The sequence below is a fragment of the Pseudoliparis swirei genome, chromosome 7 (assembly GCF_029220125.1).
Source record: "Pseudoliparis swirei isolate HS2019 ecotype Mariana Trench chromosome 7, NWPU_hadal_v1, whole genome shotgun sequence".
Taxonomy (NCBI): Eukaryota; Metazoa; Chordata; class Actinopteri; order Perciformes; family Liparidae; genus Pseudoliparis; species Pseudoliparis swirei.
The window spans coordinates 13,759,479-13,773,553 of record NC_079394.1 but is presented as its reverse complement, the minus strand read 5'-3'; positions in this window follow the sequence as shown (position 1 = coordinate 13,773,553).

Here is a 14,075-nt window from a genome sequence, read left to right as displayed (position 1 = left end):
AGTGGTACTTCCCTATTTCTAGAGGACCTCTGTCGCTGCTCAGCTGTTTCCGCTTCCGCATTCAGTCACGTGCTCCGAACAGCTCCACAGGTGGAGAGCGGAGTGAACTTTGAAAAGAAGAAGAAGAAGTAGGAGGAGAAAAGGAGAAGAAGAAGGAGGACAAGAAGATGAAGAAGGAGTAGAAGAAGGAGGAGAAGGGTTTACTGAGGTCCAGGACCAGAGACCCCCTGAGACCTTGAACCCTGACGTCTCAGAGACTGTTTAGTTTAGAGACTGAACTCTCTCGTCTCGTCCTCTTTGTTTATCCTCACACTGCTATGAATTGTGGGTAATTCCCTTAAGCCCAAACCCTGGGACAGACAGACAGAACTGAACCCTCACAGTCTGTGTCTGGAGCCGATGACTGTGATGTCTGTCTCCATGACCTATGACTCTGTGAGGTCCGTCTCTGTGACCTCTAGCTCTGTGAGGTCTGTCTTCATGACCTCTGACTTCCAGACCTCCGTGACCTCTGTGAGGTCTGTCTCTGTGACCTCTGACCTTTGTGAAGTCTGTCTCTGTGTAACAATACTTACGTGTTGGCTTTTATTTAGACCAGAAGGAAGTTTGACCTTTGACCTGCTTCTTTCTCTCCAGTCCCAACTGGACAGGGGACCATGAACCTGAAACTGGCGGATCACTGGAGCCATGATGGCTCATGGTCTACGGTCCTGGTCCATGTCGGTCCTGGTTAATGCTGGTCTCTGCTCTTGTGGTTTATGTTTCTGGATTTTAAAGGCAAACAAGTATGCAGAAGTAACGAGTCTGGGTCTCTGAGGGTCTGAGTCTATGATGGTCTGGATCTCTGGGGGTCCCTGGCGATCACAATTTTCTTCAATATCAGAATATATGAAAACATGTAGACATGTTTCTGTAGTAATGTGTGTCTGAGTGTGTGTGTGTGTGTGTGTATGTGAGAGAGACTGTGTGTGAGAGTGTGTGTGTGAGAGAGCGTGTGTGTGTGAGAGAGTATGTGTATGTGTACGCATGTGTGAGTGTGTGTGTGTGTGTGTGAAGAGCTCTGCAAAGTGGAAAATGATGGCTTGTTGTTGGACGTCAACAGGAAACACTAACAGTCTTAAGTGGCATTAAGGGTCTGTGTGTGTACATGAGTGTGTTTGTGTGTGTGTGTGTGTTGGAGAAAAAAAACTAGGAACTAGAAACAGGTGAGGTTCAGTAAAATATTGATATTTAATTCTCCATCGTTTCCTTCAGTTACAAAAACATGATGTTTTCATATCTGTGAACATTTAAATAAAATGACGGATTATTATCAACATTTCACTTTCAGATGAAGATGTTCGATTATAGAGAACCTTCTTTTGGTTCAGTGCTGATAAAGGACTCATCTAATGTAAGATGTCTTAAAGACAAACACATGATGAGTTGCAACTTCCTGTTAAACTCTGACAAAACTGAAGTTATTTTATTTTACAGCTCAGAGATCAATTATTTGGTGATGTGGTTTCTGCATTGCCCTGGCATCCAACACCACTGTAGATAATCTCTATTTTCTTTAGGACTTTAACTCCACGTGAAGAACATCTCAAGGACTGCATTGTTTCATCTACGTAACATTTAGAAAATCAGATTTAAAATCATTTTCCTCACCTACAAAGCCTTGATTGGTGATGCACCATCATATATTAAGGAGCTTGTAGTACCATATTACCCCACTAGAGAGCTTGTAGTACCATATTACCCCACTAGAGAGCTTGTAGTACCATATTACCCCACTAGAGCGCTTGTAGTACCATATTACCCCACTAGAGAGCTTGTAGTACCATATTACCCCACTAGAGTGCTTCTAGTACCATATTACCCCACTAGAGTGCTTGTAGTACCATATTACCCCACTAGAGAGCTTGTAGTACCATAGTACCCCACTAGAGTGCTTGTAGTACCATATTACCCCACTAGAGAGCTTGTAGTACCATAGTACCCCACTAGAGTGCTTGTAGTACCATCTTACCCCACTAGAGTGCTTATAGTACCATATTACCCCACTAGAGTGCTTGTAGTACCATATTACTCCACTAGAGTGCTTGTAGTACCATCTTACCCCACTAGAGGTGATATGGCGCCGTACGTGATGGCGGCTGTGTTGCGAGCTCCCGGATTTTGTAGTAGTTTTTTGTTATTTATTCTTCTTATTGCGACTATTTTTGCACAAAACGTTAGCAGCCAGTTAACGTACGACAGATGCACACTTCTGGAGATTGGATCGGCAGTTGCTCGCCGCCTACCAGAGTTTTTCAACTCTTACTCGGACGCCCCGCCAGGAACAGTAGCGGAACTATCTCCGTCCATTTTAGGCGCGATCTCACGCAAAGCCGCCGACGGAGGGGGAAGCGAGCTGGCGTGGTGGTTAGGCTGAGACGTCGAGCCAATCGACCCCCACTACCCACCATTTTACTGGCAAATGTACAGTCTTTGGACAATAAGCTATGCGAGCTACAGGCTCGCATTCAATTCCACCGGAAACTAAGGACAACTGCATCATCTGCCTTACGGAGACATGGATGTCGGAGGAGGTTACCGACTCAGCCATCGAGCCGGCAGGATTTTCCGCCCACCGCGGACAGAACAAAGACTCTCTCTGGTAAAGATCGTGGAGGGGTATGTCTCATGATAAACAGATCTTGGTGCAACCAAAGTCATGTACATACTCTCAAGTCGTTCTGTTCCCCGGACCTGGAGTACCTAATGCTCATGTGTCGACCATTCTGGCTACGGAGTTTACAGCAGTCACCGTAACTGCTGTGTACATTCCGCCTCAAGCTAACACGGACATAGCGCTGAAGGAACTCTACGGGCGATCAGCGAGCAGGAGTCGGCACACCCGAGGCTGCTTTCATTGTGGCGGGACTTCAACAAAGCGAACCTGAAGAAAGTTCTCCAAGTTCTACCAACACATAAAAGCAACACGAGGGGAGCGGATTCACCACTGCTACACTCCCTTCCGGGATGGATACAAAGCCCTCCTCCGCCCACCGCTCGCAAATCGGACCACCGCCCATCCAACTACTCCCGCCTACAGGCAGAGGCTTAAGCAGCAACCAATCGCTGTGAAGGAAGTGCAACGCTGGTCGGACCAATCGGAGTCTATGCTACAGGACTGTTTTGAACGTGCTGACTGGGATATGTTCAGGGTCGCGTCGGACAACAACGCCAGTGAGTACGCGTCCTCAGTCACCGGGTTCATCAAGAAATGCATAGATGACGTTGTTCCTACCAAGTCGGTTCGGATTTATCCCAACCAGAAACCGTGGATAAATGGCGATGTTCGCGCTGCACTCCGACGCGTAACACCGCCTTTGACTCGGGAATATGGCGGAATACAAAAGAGCCCGCCACGACCTCCAGAAGACCATCGGCTCTGCCAAGCGGGAGTTCAGAAACAAGGTGGAGGAAAAGCTCAAGAGCCATGACGTGAGAGGTGTGTGGAAGGCTACAGACAATCACGGACTTCAGAGGGAAACCAGCGGTGAAGAGAACTCCTCTACCTCCCTCCCAGGCGAGCTAAATACATTCTTTGCTCGGTTCGACGTGAACGGCAGCCCGCCGAAGGCAGCGCCGCCGAGGAGACCAGCCTGCTGATCATCTCAGAGGCTGACGTGCGCAGAGCCTTCAAGCGGGTGGACATCCGGAAGGCGGCAGGTCCCGACCACATCCCGGGGCGCGCCCTCAGAGCATGTGCAGACCAGTTGGCAGGAGTCTTCGCAGACATCTTCAACCTCTCCCTGTCCCAGGCTGTTGTTCCTGAGAGCTTCAAGATGGCCACCATTGTGCCTGTCCCCAAACACCCCAAGGTAACCTGCCTGAATGACTGGAGACCCGTAGCCCTCACCTCGATTGTCAGTAAATGCTTCGAGAGGTTGGTCAAGGACTTCATTTGTTCCATGTTGCCTGCCACGCTGGACCCATGGCAATTTGCATATCGTCAAAACAGATCCACCGACGACGCAATTGCCATGGCACTTCACACCGCCCTTTCCCACCTGGAGGGGAGGAACTGTTGTGTGCGAATGCTGGTTGTGGACTACAGCTCAGCTGCTCAACACTATTGTTCCCGCCAAGCTCGACACCAAGCTCAGAGGTCTAGGCCTGCACTCTACCATGTGCAGCTGGATACTGGACTTCCTGTCGGGCCGCCGCCAGGTGGTGAGGATGGGCGGTACCACCTCAGAGCCACTGACCCTCAACACGGAGCCCCTCAGGGATGCGTGTTGAGCCCTCTCCTCTACTCCTGTACACCCACGACTGCACGGCCATGCACAGCTCCAACGTCATCATCAAGTTTGCTGACGACACAACAGTGTTGGGGCTGATTACCGACGACGACGAGACAGCCTATAGGGAGGAGGTTGGATCACTGGTACAGTGGTGCCAGGAGAACAGCCTCTACCCCCACGACATGAAGACCACGGAGCTGATCGTGGACAACAGGCAGCGGAGAGGAGAGCACACCCCATCTCCATAGACGGAGTTGCAGTAGAGAGGTCAGCAGCTTCAAGTTCCTCGGCGTGCACATCTCCGAGGACCTCACATGGACCACGCACACCACTCACGTGGTGAAAAGGGCCCAACAACGCCTGTATTTCCTTAGGCGACTGAGGAAATTCAACATGGCCCCCGCATCCTCAGAACATTCTACACCAGTACCATCGAGAGTGTTCTGACAGGTTGCATCACCGTCTGGTACGGGAACTGCACCGCCCTGGAGCGTAGGGCACTACAGAGGGTGGTGCGGTCGGCACAGTACATCGTTGGAGGTGAGCTTCCTCCATCCTGGACATATACACCAAGCGGTGCGTGGCCAGGGCCAAACGGATGATGAAAGACAATAACCACCCCGCCACAAACTGTTCACCCTTCTACCGTCAGGCAGGCGATACCGCAGTATCAAGTGCCGACAAACAGACTGAGGGACAGCTTCTTCAGTCAGGCCATCAGGCTGCTGAACAAGGACTGAGACCCTCATTAACACTACACACCAGAACATATTCTGTGAATATCTATGGCCATGGTGTATATTTTATTACATTGTTTATATATATATATATTGTATATATATATTGTATGTATATACATATATATATATATAGTCTCAAAAAGTGTATATTTTATTACATTGTTTTATATATATATATTGCCATGATGTATATTCTATTACATTGTTTTATATATATATTGTTAATACTTTCTTCTTTTTTGTGTGTGGATATTGTATAGTTTATTCTCATTCTTATTCTTTTTTTAGTCTGCTACTGCTGTCGGGTGTTTTGCACATAAGAATTTCACGAACCGATTATACTTGTATAAAAGGGGATGTGACAATAAAAACTTGAAACTTGAAACTTGTAGTACCATATTACCCCACTAGAGTGCTTGTAGTACCATATTACTCCACTAGAGTGCTTGTAGTACCATATTACCCCACTAGAGTGCTTGTAGTACCATATTACCCCACTAGAGTGCTTGTAGTACCATATTACCCCACTAGAGTGCTTGTGATACCATATTGGCATATTGGATCAGGTTCACCTGGTCCAGCCCCTAGAGATGCTGTTATAGGCTTATAGGCTGCTGGGGGATGTTTTATGATACACTGATCACCTCTTTCCTCTTCTCTCTCTCCTTATGGATGACTTTTCATCTCTCCATTGCACATTATTAACTCTGCTTCCTCTCCGGAGTCCTTGTGACTTCACGTCTCATATGGTCCATTGGACCTGGCTGGGTCTGATGCCATGGCCCTGCTGATGCCCCTCCCTCTCCTCCTCTCTACCTCCATTTGCCTGGTGGATTGTGGAGGTCTGGATTGTGGACCATGCCTAAAACAAACTATTCATCCACTATTTCTATTTCAGACCTCTAGAACCCCCTCAGTGATCAACACATTTGTGTTTCTTTATTCACGTTCTCAGATATTTGACACTAAACCAGTGAGAACATTAATATATATATATATATTTATTGATATGAATATATCCAAATAAATATTAAATTTATATATATATGTATATGATTTATGTATATAAATAGATGTATTTGTTATCACAGCTGACGTGACAGAGAACACTGACAAGAGAATAAAAACTGAATTATCATTTCATCCTGTAACATTCAACAGTGTAGAAAAAAGAACTGAAATCATCCACATGATCACACACACACACACACACACACACACCACGGTTCATTTGACTTTAATAGCGGCTCCTCTTTATCTTTAACCCCTGAGTGACCTCCTGCTGAGCTCAACCATGTCTGAGCTGCTCTTTACCTCAGGAGACACACACATACACACACACAAACACAGACACACACAGACAGGCACACACAAACATACACAGAAATGCAAAAAACACACAGACACACACAAAGACACACAAACACACAAAGACACACAGGGTCTCCTCCCATTGGACGTGCCTGGAAAACCTCTAAATGGTCCAGGATGTCTGAACCACCTCAGCTGACTCCTTTCGACACGAAGGAGTAGCGTCTCGACCCCAAGCTCCTTACCCTATCTCTAAGGCTGCGGCCTACAGAGGAAACTCATCTCCTTACCCTATCTCTAAGGCTGAGCCCTACAGAGGAAACTCATCTCCTTACCCTATCTCTAAGGCTGAGGCCTACAGAGGAGACTCATCTCCTTACTCTATCTCTAAGGCTGCGGCCTACAGAGGAAACTCATCTCCTTACCCTATCTCTAAGGCTGAGCCCTAGAGAGGAAACTCATCTCCTTACCCCTATCTCTGAGGCTGAGCCCTACAGAGGACACTCATCTCCTTACTCTATCTCTAAGGCTGAGGCCTACAGAGGACACTCATCTCCTTACCCTATCTCTAAGGCTGAGGCCTACAGAGGAAACTCATCTCCTTACCCCTATCTCTGAGGCTGAGCCCTACAGAGGAAACTCATCTCCTTACCCCTATCTCTGAGGCTGAGCCCTACAGAGGAAACTCATCTCCTTACCCCTATCTCTGAGGCTGAGCCCTACAGAGGAAACTCATCTCCTTACCCTATCTCTAAGACTGAGCCCTACAGAGGAGACTCATCTCCTTACTCTATCTCTGAGGCTGAGCCCTACAGAGGAAACTCATCTCCTTACCCCTATCTCTGAGGCTGAGCCCTACAGAGGAAACTCATCTCCTTACTCTATCTCTGAGGCTGAGCCCTACAGAGGAAACTCATCTCCTTACCATTAGGGATGGGTATCGTTTGGGTTTTTTCCAATACCGGTGCTAAACCGGTACTTTTAAAACGATACCGGTGCCTAAACGGTGCCTGAACCGATACTTTAAAAAAAAAAACGCACAATGAGGACATTAAAAACCTCTTTGGCCATATTCCCTGTAGAAGCCGTTATCATGGAGCACTGACAAACAACGGATATCAGACTGTTAACATACACAATATATGTTCTCCATTATATAATGTGATATGTATTGTCATGTGCAGACTTTATAGGGTTAATCCTGTCACTGTGTTGATGGGCAAAGAGAACAACCAATCAGAGGGACTGAAGATGACACGTGACAAATAAAGTTTTGCTTCTGACAGCGAGAGTTCCACTGAAACAAAGTGACGCCCCACGGTCTTTATTCCTCCGTCATTATATTCCCGGTAACACCGGGTATACAGCCTGGACCGCTGGACACCAACACACCTGCTAGCAGACTGTCACGCTCGTAGCTAACGCTAGCTACGAGCTAGCTTAAACATGGTTATAATGGCTAATTTATTATTTATTGGCCTACTTTTATGAATGCAAGACTTGCAGTCAACGTTACGGTACTAATCTAAGTTCAGGCTGCTCGTCATAATCGGTCTCCACGTGTTCAGGGGGACCGGTGACGGTCTCCCCATCGCGCCCAGCCTGACGCTGGTGTGCTCGACACGGGCTCACGTAGTCACACACGGCCAGGGTTGCCAGGTCTGTGTGACAAAACCAGCCCAATATCAGAACTCAAAATATGCCCGTGCCAAACCATATACACTGCTTTTAAAGTCCATGTCCAGTACCGCTGCTAACCATGTTGGTGTCCTAAGCATAACTCCTTCATGATGGGGGGGGGCGCAAGTGACTTTTTTTCGTCAGGCGCCGGCACCGGAGCTCTGCGGCGCGCGCGAGACGGAGATCGGAGTCGTGTTAACGCGACACGTAGAGACAGAATGACATGCTGCTGTAGAGACGACCAACAACAGACGTATTGGAAGCTCATTCTGCACATGCGTTAAATGCGTTAAAAAAATTAACTAATTAATCCTGTAATTTAATCATAACGCGTTATTTGTCACAGCACTAATATATATATATATATGGTTCTTTGAAATAAGTTTTTCTGAGAAATCATAGGTTAGGGCACTTATAAGCTAGATAGCTTCAGCCTCGACCCTTTCGGTCAGCCACTTTCTTCTTTTGTTGAATTCTGATTGTTGTATATTTTGCTGATCGAAATAAACTAAACTAAAATAAACTAAACTAAACTAAACTAAGGGGTTAAAAGGGCCCCATTTGTGAATCCCACAGAACCAAACCCACCCCGGGATGGGGTGTAGGAGTAATCACACGAGGTGATTCTCGCCAAACCGTCCCATCCCGTTGGGGAGGAAGGCGATTCATAATCATACTCGCCTATGAATCGCTCCTCCCGTGTAGGCGATTCTGAACCGCCTATCGCCCACCGCTCCTGTGAGATTCACAAATCCCTGCTGCTTTGCTGGAAATCACTTCTACTTACAGACTCTGGTTCGGGGCTCCGTGACGTCACTAGCACCAAAGTGCTTAGATGTCACGTGACAATGTTTCCATGGTGACGGACAAGGTCGCGGAGATCGAAGGCACTGCGCGGATGTGTCGGTCTGTACGTGCTGATCTGGAGTCAGTTTGGTAGGATTTGGGTATAAATAAATTATTTCATTTAAAATATGGATTTTTATTTAAAGATATTCATGTAATTTGCATGCAAAATAGGTCTAACCGAACCAGCGGACAAAAAATTCAACCCGCGGCAACAATTCAAAAGTAGCCCAATTCCGCGGGAAAACCGCGGACCTGGCAACACTGCACACGGCGCAGCCTCCGCTGTCAAAGTTAAATGATAGGCTATCGTAACCTGCTGACAGGGCGGAGTCACCAGAGAAGTTCACAACAATAGTTTTTTTCAATTTTAATCGGCTCAGGCACCGGAAAGAAGCACCGAAATGTGCGTTGCGTTTCGGTCCGGGTAATACCGGTTGTATTGGAACCGGTACCATATTGGCACCGGGTTTCGGTACCCAACCCTACTTACCATATCTCTAAGGCTGAGCCCTACAGAGGAAACTCATCTCCTTACTCTATCTCTGAGGCTGAGGCCTACAGAGGAAACTCATCTCCTTACTCTATCTCTGAGGCTGAGCCCTACAGAGGAAACTCATCTCCTTACCCTATCTCTAAGGCTGCGGCCTACAGAGGAAACTCATCTCCTTACCCTATCTCTGAGGCTGAGCCCTACAGAGGAAACTCATCTCCTTACTCTATCTCTGAGGCTGAGCCCTACAGAGGAGACTCATCTCCTTACTCTATCTCTGAGGCTGAGCCCTACAGAGGAAACTCATCTCCTTACCCCTATCTCTGAGGCTGAGCCCTACAGAGGAAACTCATCTCCTTACTCTATCTCTGAGGCTGAGCCCTACAGAGGACACTACAGCCTGAGAACAGCCTGAGGTAGGTCTTGCTTTCCCTTCCTGAGTCGTCGGATGGTTTGCCAGAACCTCCTTGAGGCCAGCCGGAAGTTCTTCTCCATGGCCTCCCCGAACTCCTCCCATGCCCAAGTTTTAGCATCCGCGACCATCTCAGCTGCTTCAGGAGACCTCTGGGCCAACCAGGCCCGAAAGACCTCCTTCTTCAGCTTGACGGCTTCCCTCACCCCCGGCGTCCAACACCGGGTTCTCGGGTTGCCACTGCATCCACAATAGAGGCTTTGAACTTGGTCCACTCGGATTCCACGTCCCCAACCTCCATTGGCATGTGTGAGAAGTTCATCCGGAGGTGGGAGTTGAAGACCTCCCGAACAGGGTCCTCCACCAGACGTTCCCAGTTCACCTCACTCCACGTTTGGGCTTGCCAGGTCTTTCTAGCCGACTCCCCCGCCATCTGATCCAACTCACCACCAGGTGGTGATCAGCTGACAGTTCTGCTCCTCTCTTCACCCGAGTGTCCAAGACATACGGCCGCAGATCAGCAGATACGATCACAAAGTCCATCATCGATCTCCGGCCTCAGGTGTTCTGGTACCAGCTCCACTTATGAGCCACCTTATGTTGGACCATGGTGTTGGTTATGGACAAACCGTGGCTAGTACCGAAGTCCAATAACAGAACACCGCTCAGGTTCAGATCGGCAAGCCGTTCCTCCCAATCACCCCCACAAGGTTTCTCTGTCGTCGCCCACGTGAGCGTTGAAGTCTCCCAGGAGAACTATGGAGTCCTTTGCAGGACCACCGACTCCAAGAAGGACGATACTCTGAACTGCGGTTTGGTGCATCAGCACAAACAGTCAGAGCCTGACTCCCCACAACCCGTCGGTGCAGGGAGGCGACCCTCTGGTTCTCTGGGGGAAACTCCAACAGAGCAGCACTCAGCTGGGGGCTCGTTGGGATCCCCACTCTCACCCGGCGCCTTTCACCCTGGGCGACTCTAAAAGAACAGAGTGTAACCCTTCTCCAGTAGCTTGGTTCCAGAGCTCCTGTGTGTGGAGGTGAGCCCAACTCTATCTCGCCGGTATCGCTCCACCTCCTGCACCACATCCGGCTCTTTCCGCGCTAGCAAGGTGACGTTCCGCGTCCCTAGAGCTCGTCGGCTGATCGGCTCGTCCAGGCCCCCTGCCCGGTCTACATAGCACCCGACTCCGAGGAGGAGGGGGAGGAGAAGGAGAGGAGGAGGAGGAAGATAGGAGTCATGTTTATCTGATGGATATCAGACTGAATACAAACAGCCTGATTTCAGACTTCACCTCCTTTGAGTGATATTAAAGTCTTGTCTTCACCTCCTGCTGAGAAAACTCACATCAGACCCAAAAGTCATCATGTTTCAATCTCCTCCTCTAAATGTTTCTGCTGCTCAGACTGGAAGAGCCACACCACAACAACAACACACCACCACAACAACACAACAACACACCACCACAACAACACACCAACACAACAACACAACAACACACCACCACAACAACACAACAACACACCACCACAACAACACACCAACACAACAACACACCACCACAACAACACACCACCACAACAACACACCACCACAACAACACCACCACAACAACACAACAACACACCACCACAACAACACACCACCAACACAACAACACACCAACACAACAAAACACCACCAACACAACAACACACTACCACAACATCAGAGAGATAGACAGACAGACCGACAGACAGACGGAGAGACAGTGAGACAGACAGATAGAGACAGACAGACAGACACACAAACAGACAGACTGAGAGACAGACAGACAAAGAGACAGACATACACACAGACAGACAGAGAGACAACCCAACAGCTTCCTTCACACACTTTTCATGTTTTAATCTAATTATAAACTCTTTGAATCTCAGCAGGTCGTGAAAGAACCCTGAAACATTTAGTCATTAAATGGTGTCAGTGTGTGTGTGTGTGAGTGTGCGTCTCTGTGTGTGTTTGTCTATGTGTGTGTGTGTATATGTGTGTGTGTGTGGGGGGGGGGGGGGCAGCAGATGGATAGCAGATTAGCACCACCCGTCTCTCCACACTCTCCCTTTCTTATCCATCTACTCATCCACAAAAGTTTCTCTCTTGTCTCCCTAAATCCCCCTGACCCTCCCCCCCTCACTTAAGCCTCTTTTATTGCTCATTTCACCGCTATAAAGAGGAGGCGGTGCGCCTCCTCTTTATAGCGGCCAGAAAGCAGCTGTAATGAATTCATAGGCTGTAAAGGCCTTGATCCTCCACAGGGAGGGAGGGGCTATTGTTAGGAAGTCTATTGGCTTGTCTATTACACACACACACACACACATACACACACGCACGCACACACACGCACGCACACACACAGCCGCTGAAAAGAGCCATTTGTTGCTAAAGAGCCATTTCATAAAGACAACCCACCCCCCTTATATACTCACACACACACACACATACACTCTCCCTCACACACACTCACACACACTCACAGCTCAACAGTAACAGAAGGTAGCGATTTGCTGACAAAGACAGGCCATGAAATTCAATTAGCAGTTTTCAATCTGTGTGTGTGTGTGCGTGTATGCGTGTGTGTGTGTACGCGTGTGCGTGGCTGTCATGCTAAAGGGGACGAGGAGACATATGAATAATAATAATAATAATAATAAGGATATAATATTAATGATAATATTAATAACAGTATAAAAATAATATTAATTCTAATCTAATTATTACAATGATAATATAGTTCAATTATAAACAATAGTAATATAGTTATAATAATAATATAACAATACTTATATAACATTAATAACCATTACAATGATTCCACTGGCATGATGAGTTTAAGCAATCGTCTATAACCTAACAATTCCAGAAAGCGGGTGCTTATTGGGGTCCACATAATGTCAATCTTCTGCCGTGAAAAGTCACCATTCTAATAAGTCTTTTCTTTAAGGCCTCTAGAGCGTCCGTGAACAAGAGTGAAGTCGATCGGATTAGTTTTGAGGGAGAAATTCATAAATGTATAATGGCAAAATGTATAAGCAAAAAACGCCCAAAATGCCCAAATTTGGCGAATTATTTAATGCCCCTTATTGTTCAAATCGCACAATAATTGTTGTGCATGTTCCAGGATGCAATGTGCACATAAACTGCAAGTTTGGAGTGATACGTCTCAATAATGATGAAGTTATGAGCTTTGGAAAACAAGACACGCCCCTAAGAGGTTCATTGGTCCATAGAATCTGAACCACTGAGACATCAGTATTCATCTTTAGGCCTTTAGATCATAATAGTAATAACAATCATAACAACTACTATAGTTTAATAGTCAGAATTATCCTAAAATATAACAATAATCATAATAAAGTAATAATAATCACAATACAATTAATAATGATCATAACCTGCTGATCATAAAGATTATGATGATTATATATATATACACAAATATTATAGAAATCAAGATTATTAAATTTAATTCTTCCAGAAGTCAAAGTCCTGTTAGCTCCTGCAGGCTGACGAGGTCATGACCTCTGACCTCTGACCTTTGACCTCACAGGAAGCTGTCATCACTGCATGTGACAAAAGACATGTTCATTAAAGATTCAGTCAAAAGATTAGCAACCGGCAGCCTCCTTGTCCATCTTCTCCTCCTCCTGCTCCTCCTCCTTGTCTTCCTCCTGGCCCTCTTCCTCCTGCTCCTCCTCCTGATCCTCCTCCAACATCACTACAGCAGGTACTAAATACCAGCTGCTCTTTGTGCTACTATAGAGACTATGTGTGTGTGTGTGTGTGTGTGTGTGTATATGTGTGTGTGTGAGTGTGTCTGTGTTTGAGAGAGTGTGTTTGTGTTCTTGAGAGTGTGTGTGTGTGTGATTGTTTGTTTGTTTGTGAAATAAAATAAAATTGTTGTTTTCATGTTGGAAAAAGGTTTTCAGGGTTGAATTATCTAAAATCGCCTGCAACCCACGCACGCACACACACATTCACACACACACCTGAGCTCTTTGTGTCTTTTGTCTTCAGACCCTGAACACAAACATCTTTGTGTTCAAAACAATCATAGCTGCTGTCAACATTCAAGTACTCCTCTTCTTCTTCCTCTTCTTCCACTTCTTCCTCCTCCTCCTGTTTCCTTACCTCCTCTTCCTATTATTCCTCCTCCTTCTCCTCCTCACCCTCTGTATTTTGGGTTCTTCTGTCAACGCACAGATCACATGATCACATATCTCATGATCACACATCACATGATCACATGATCAAATATCTCATGATCACACATCACATGATTACATGAT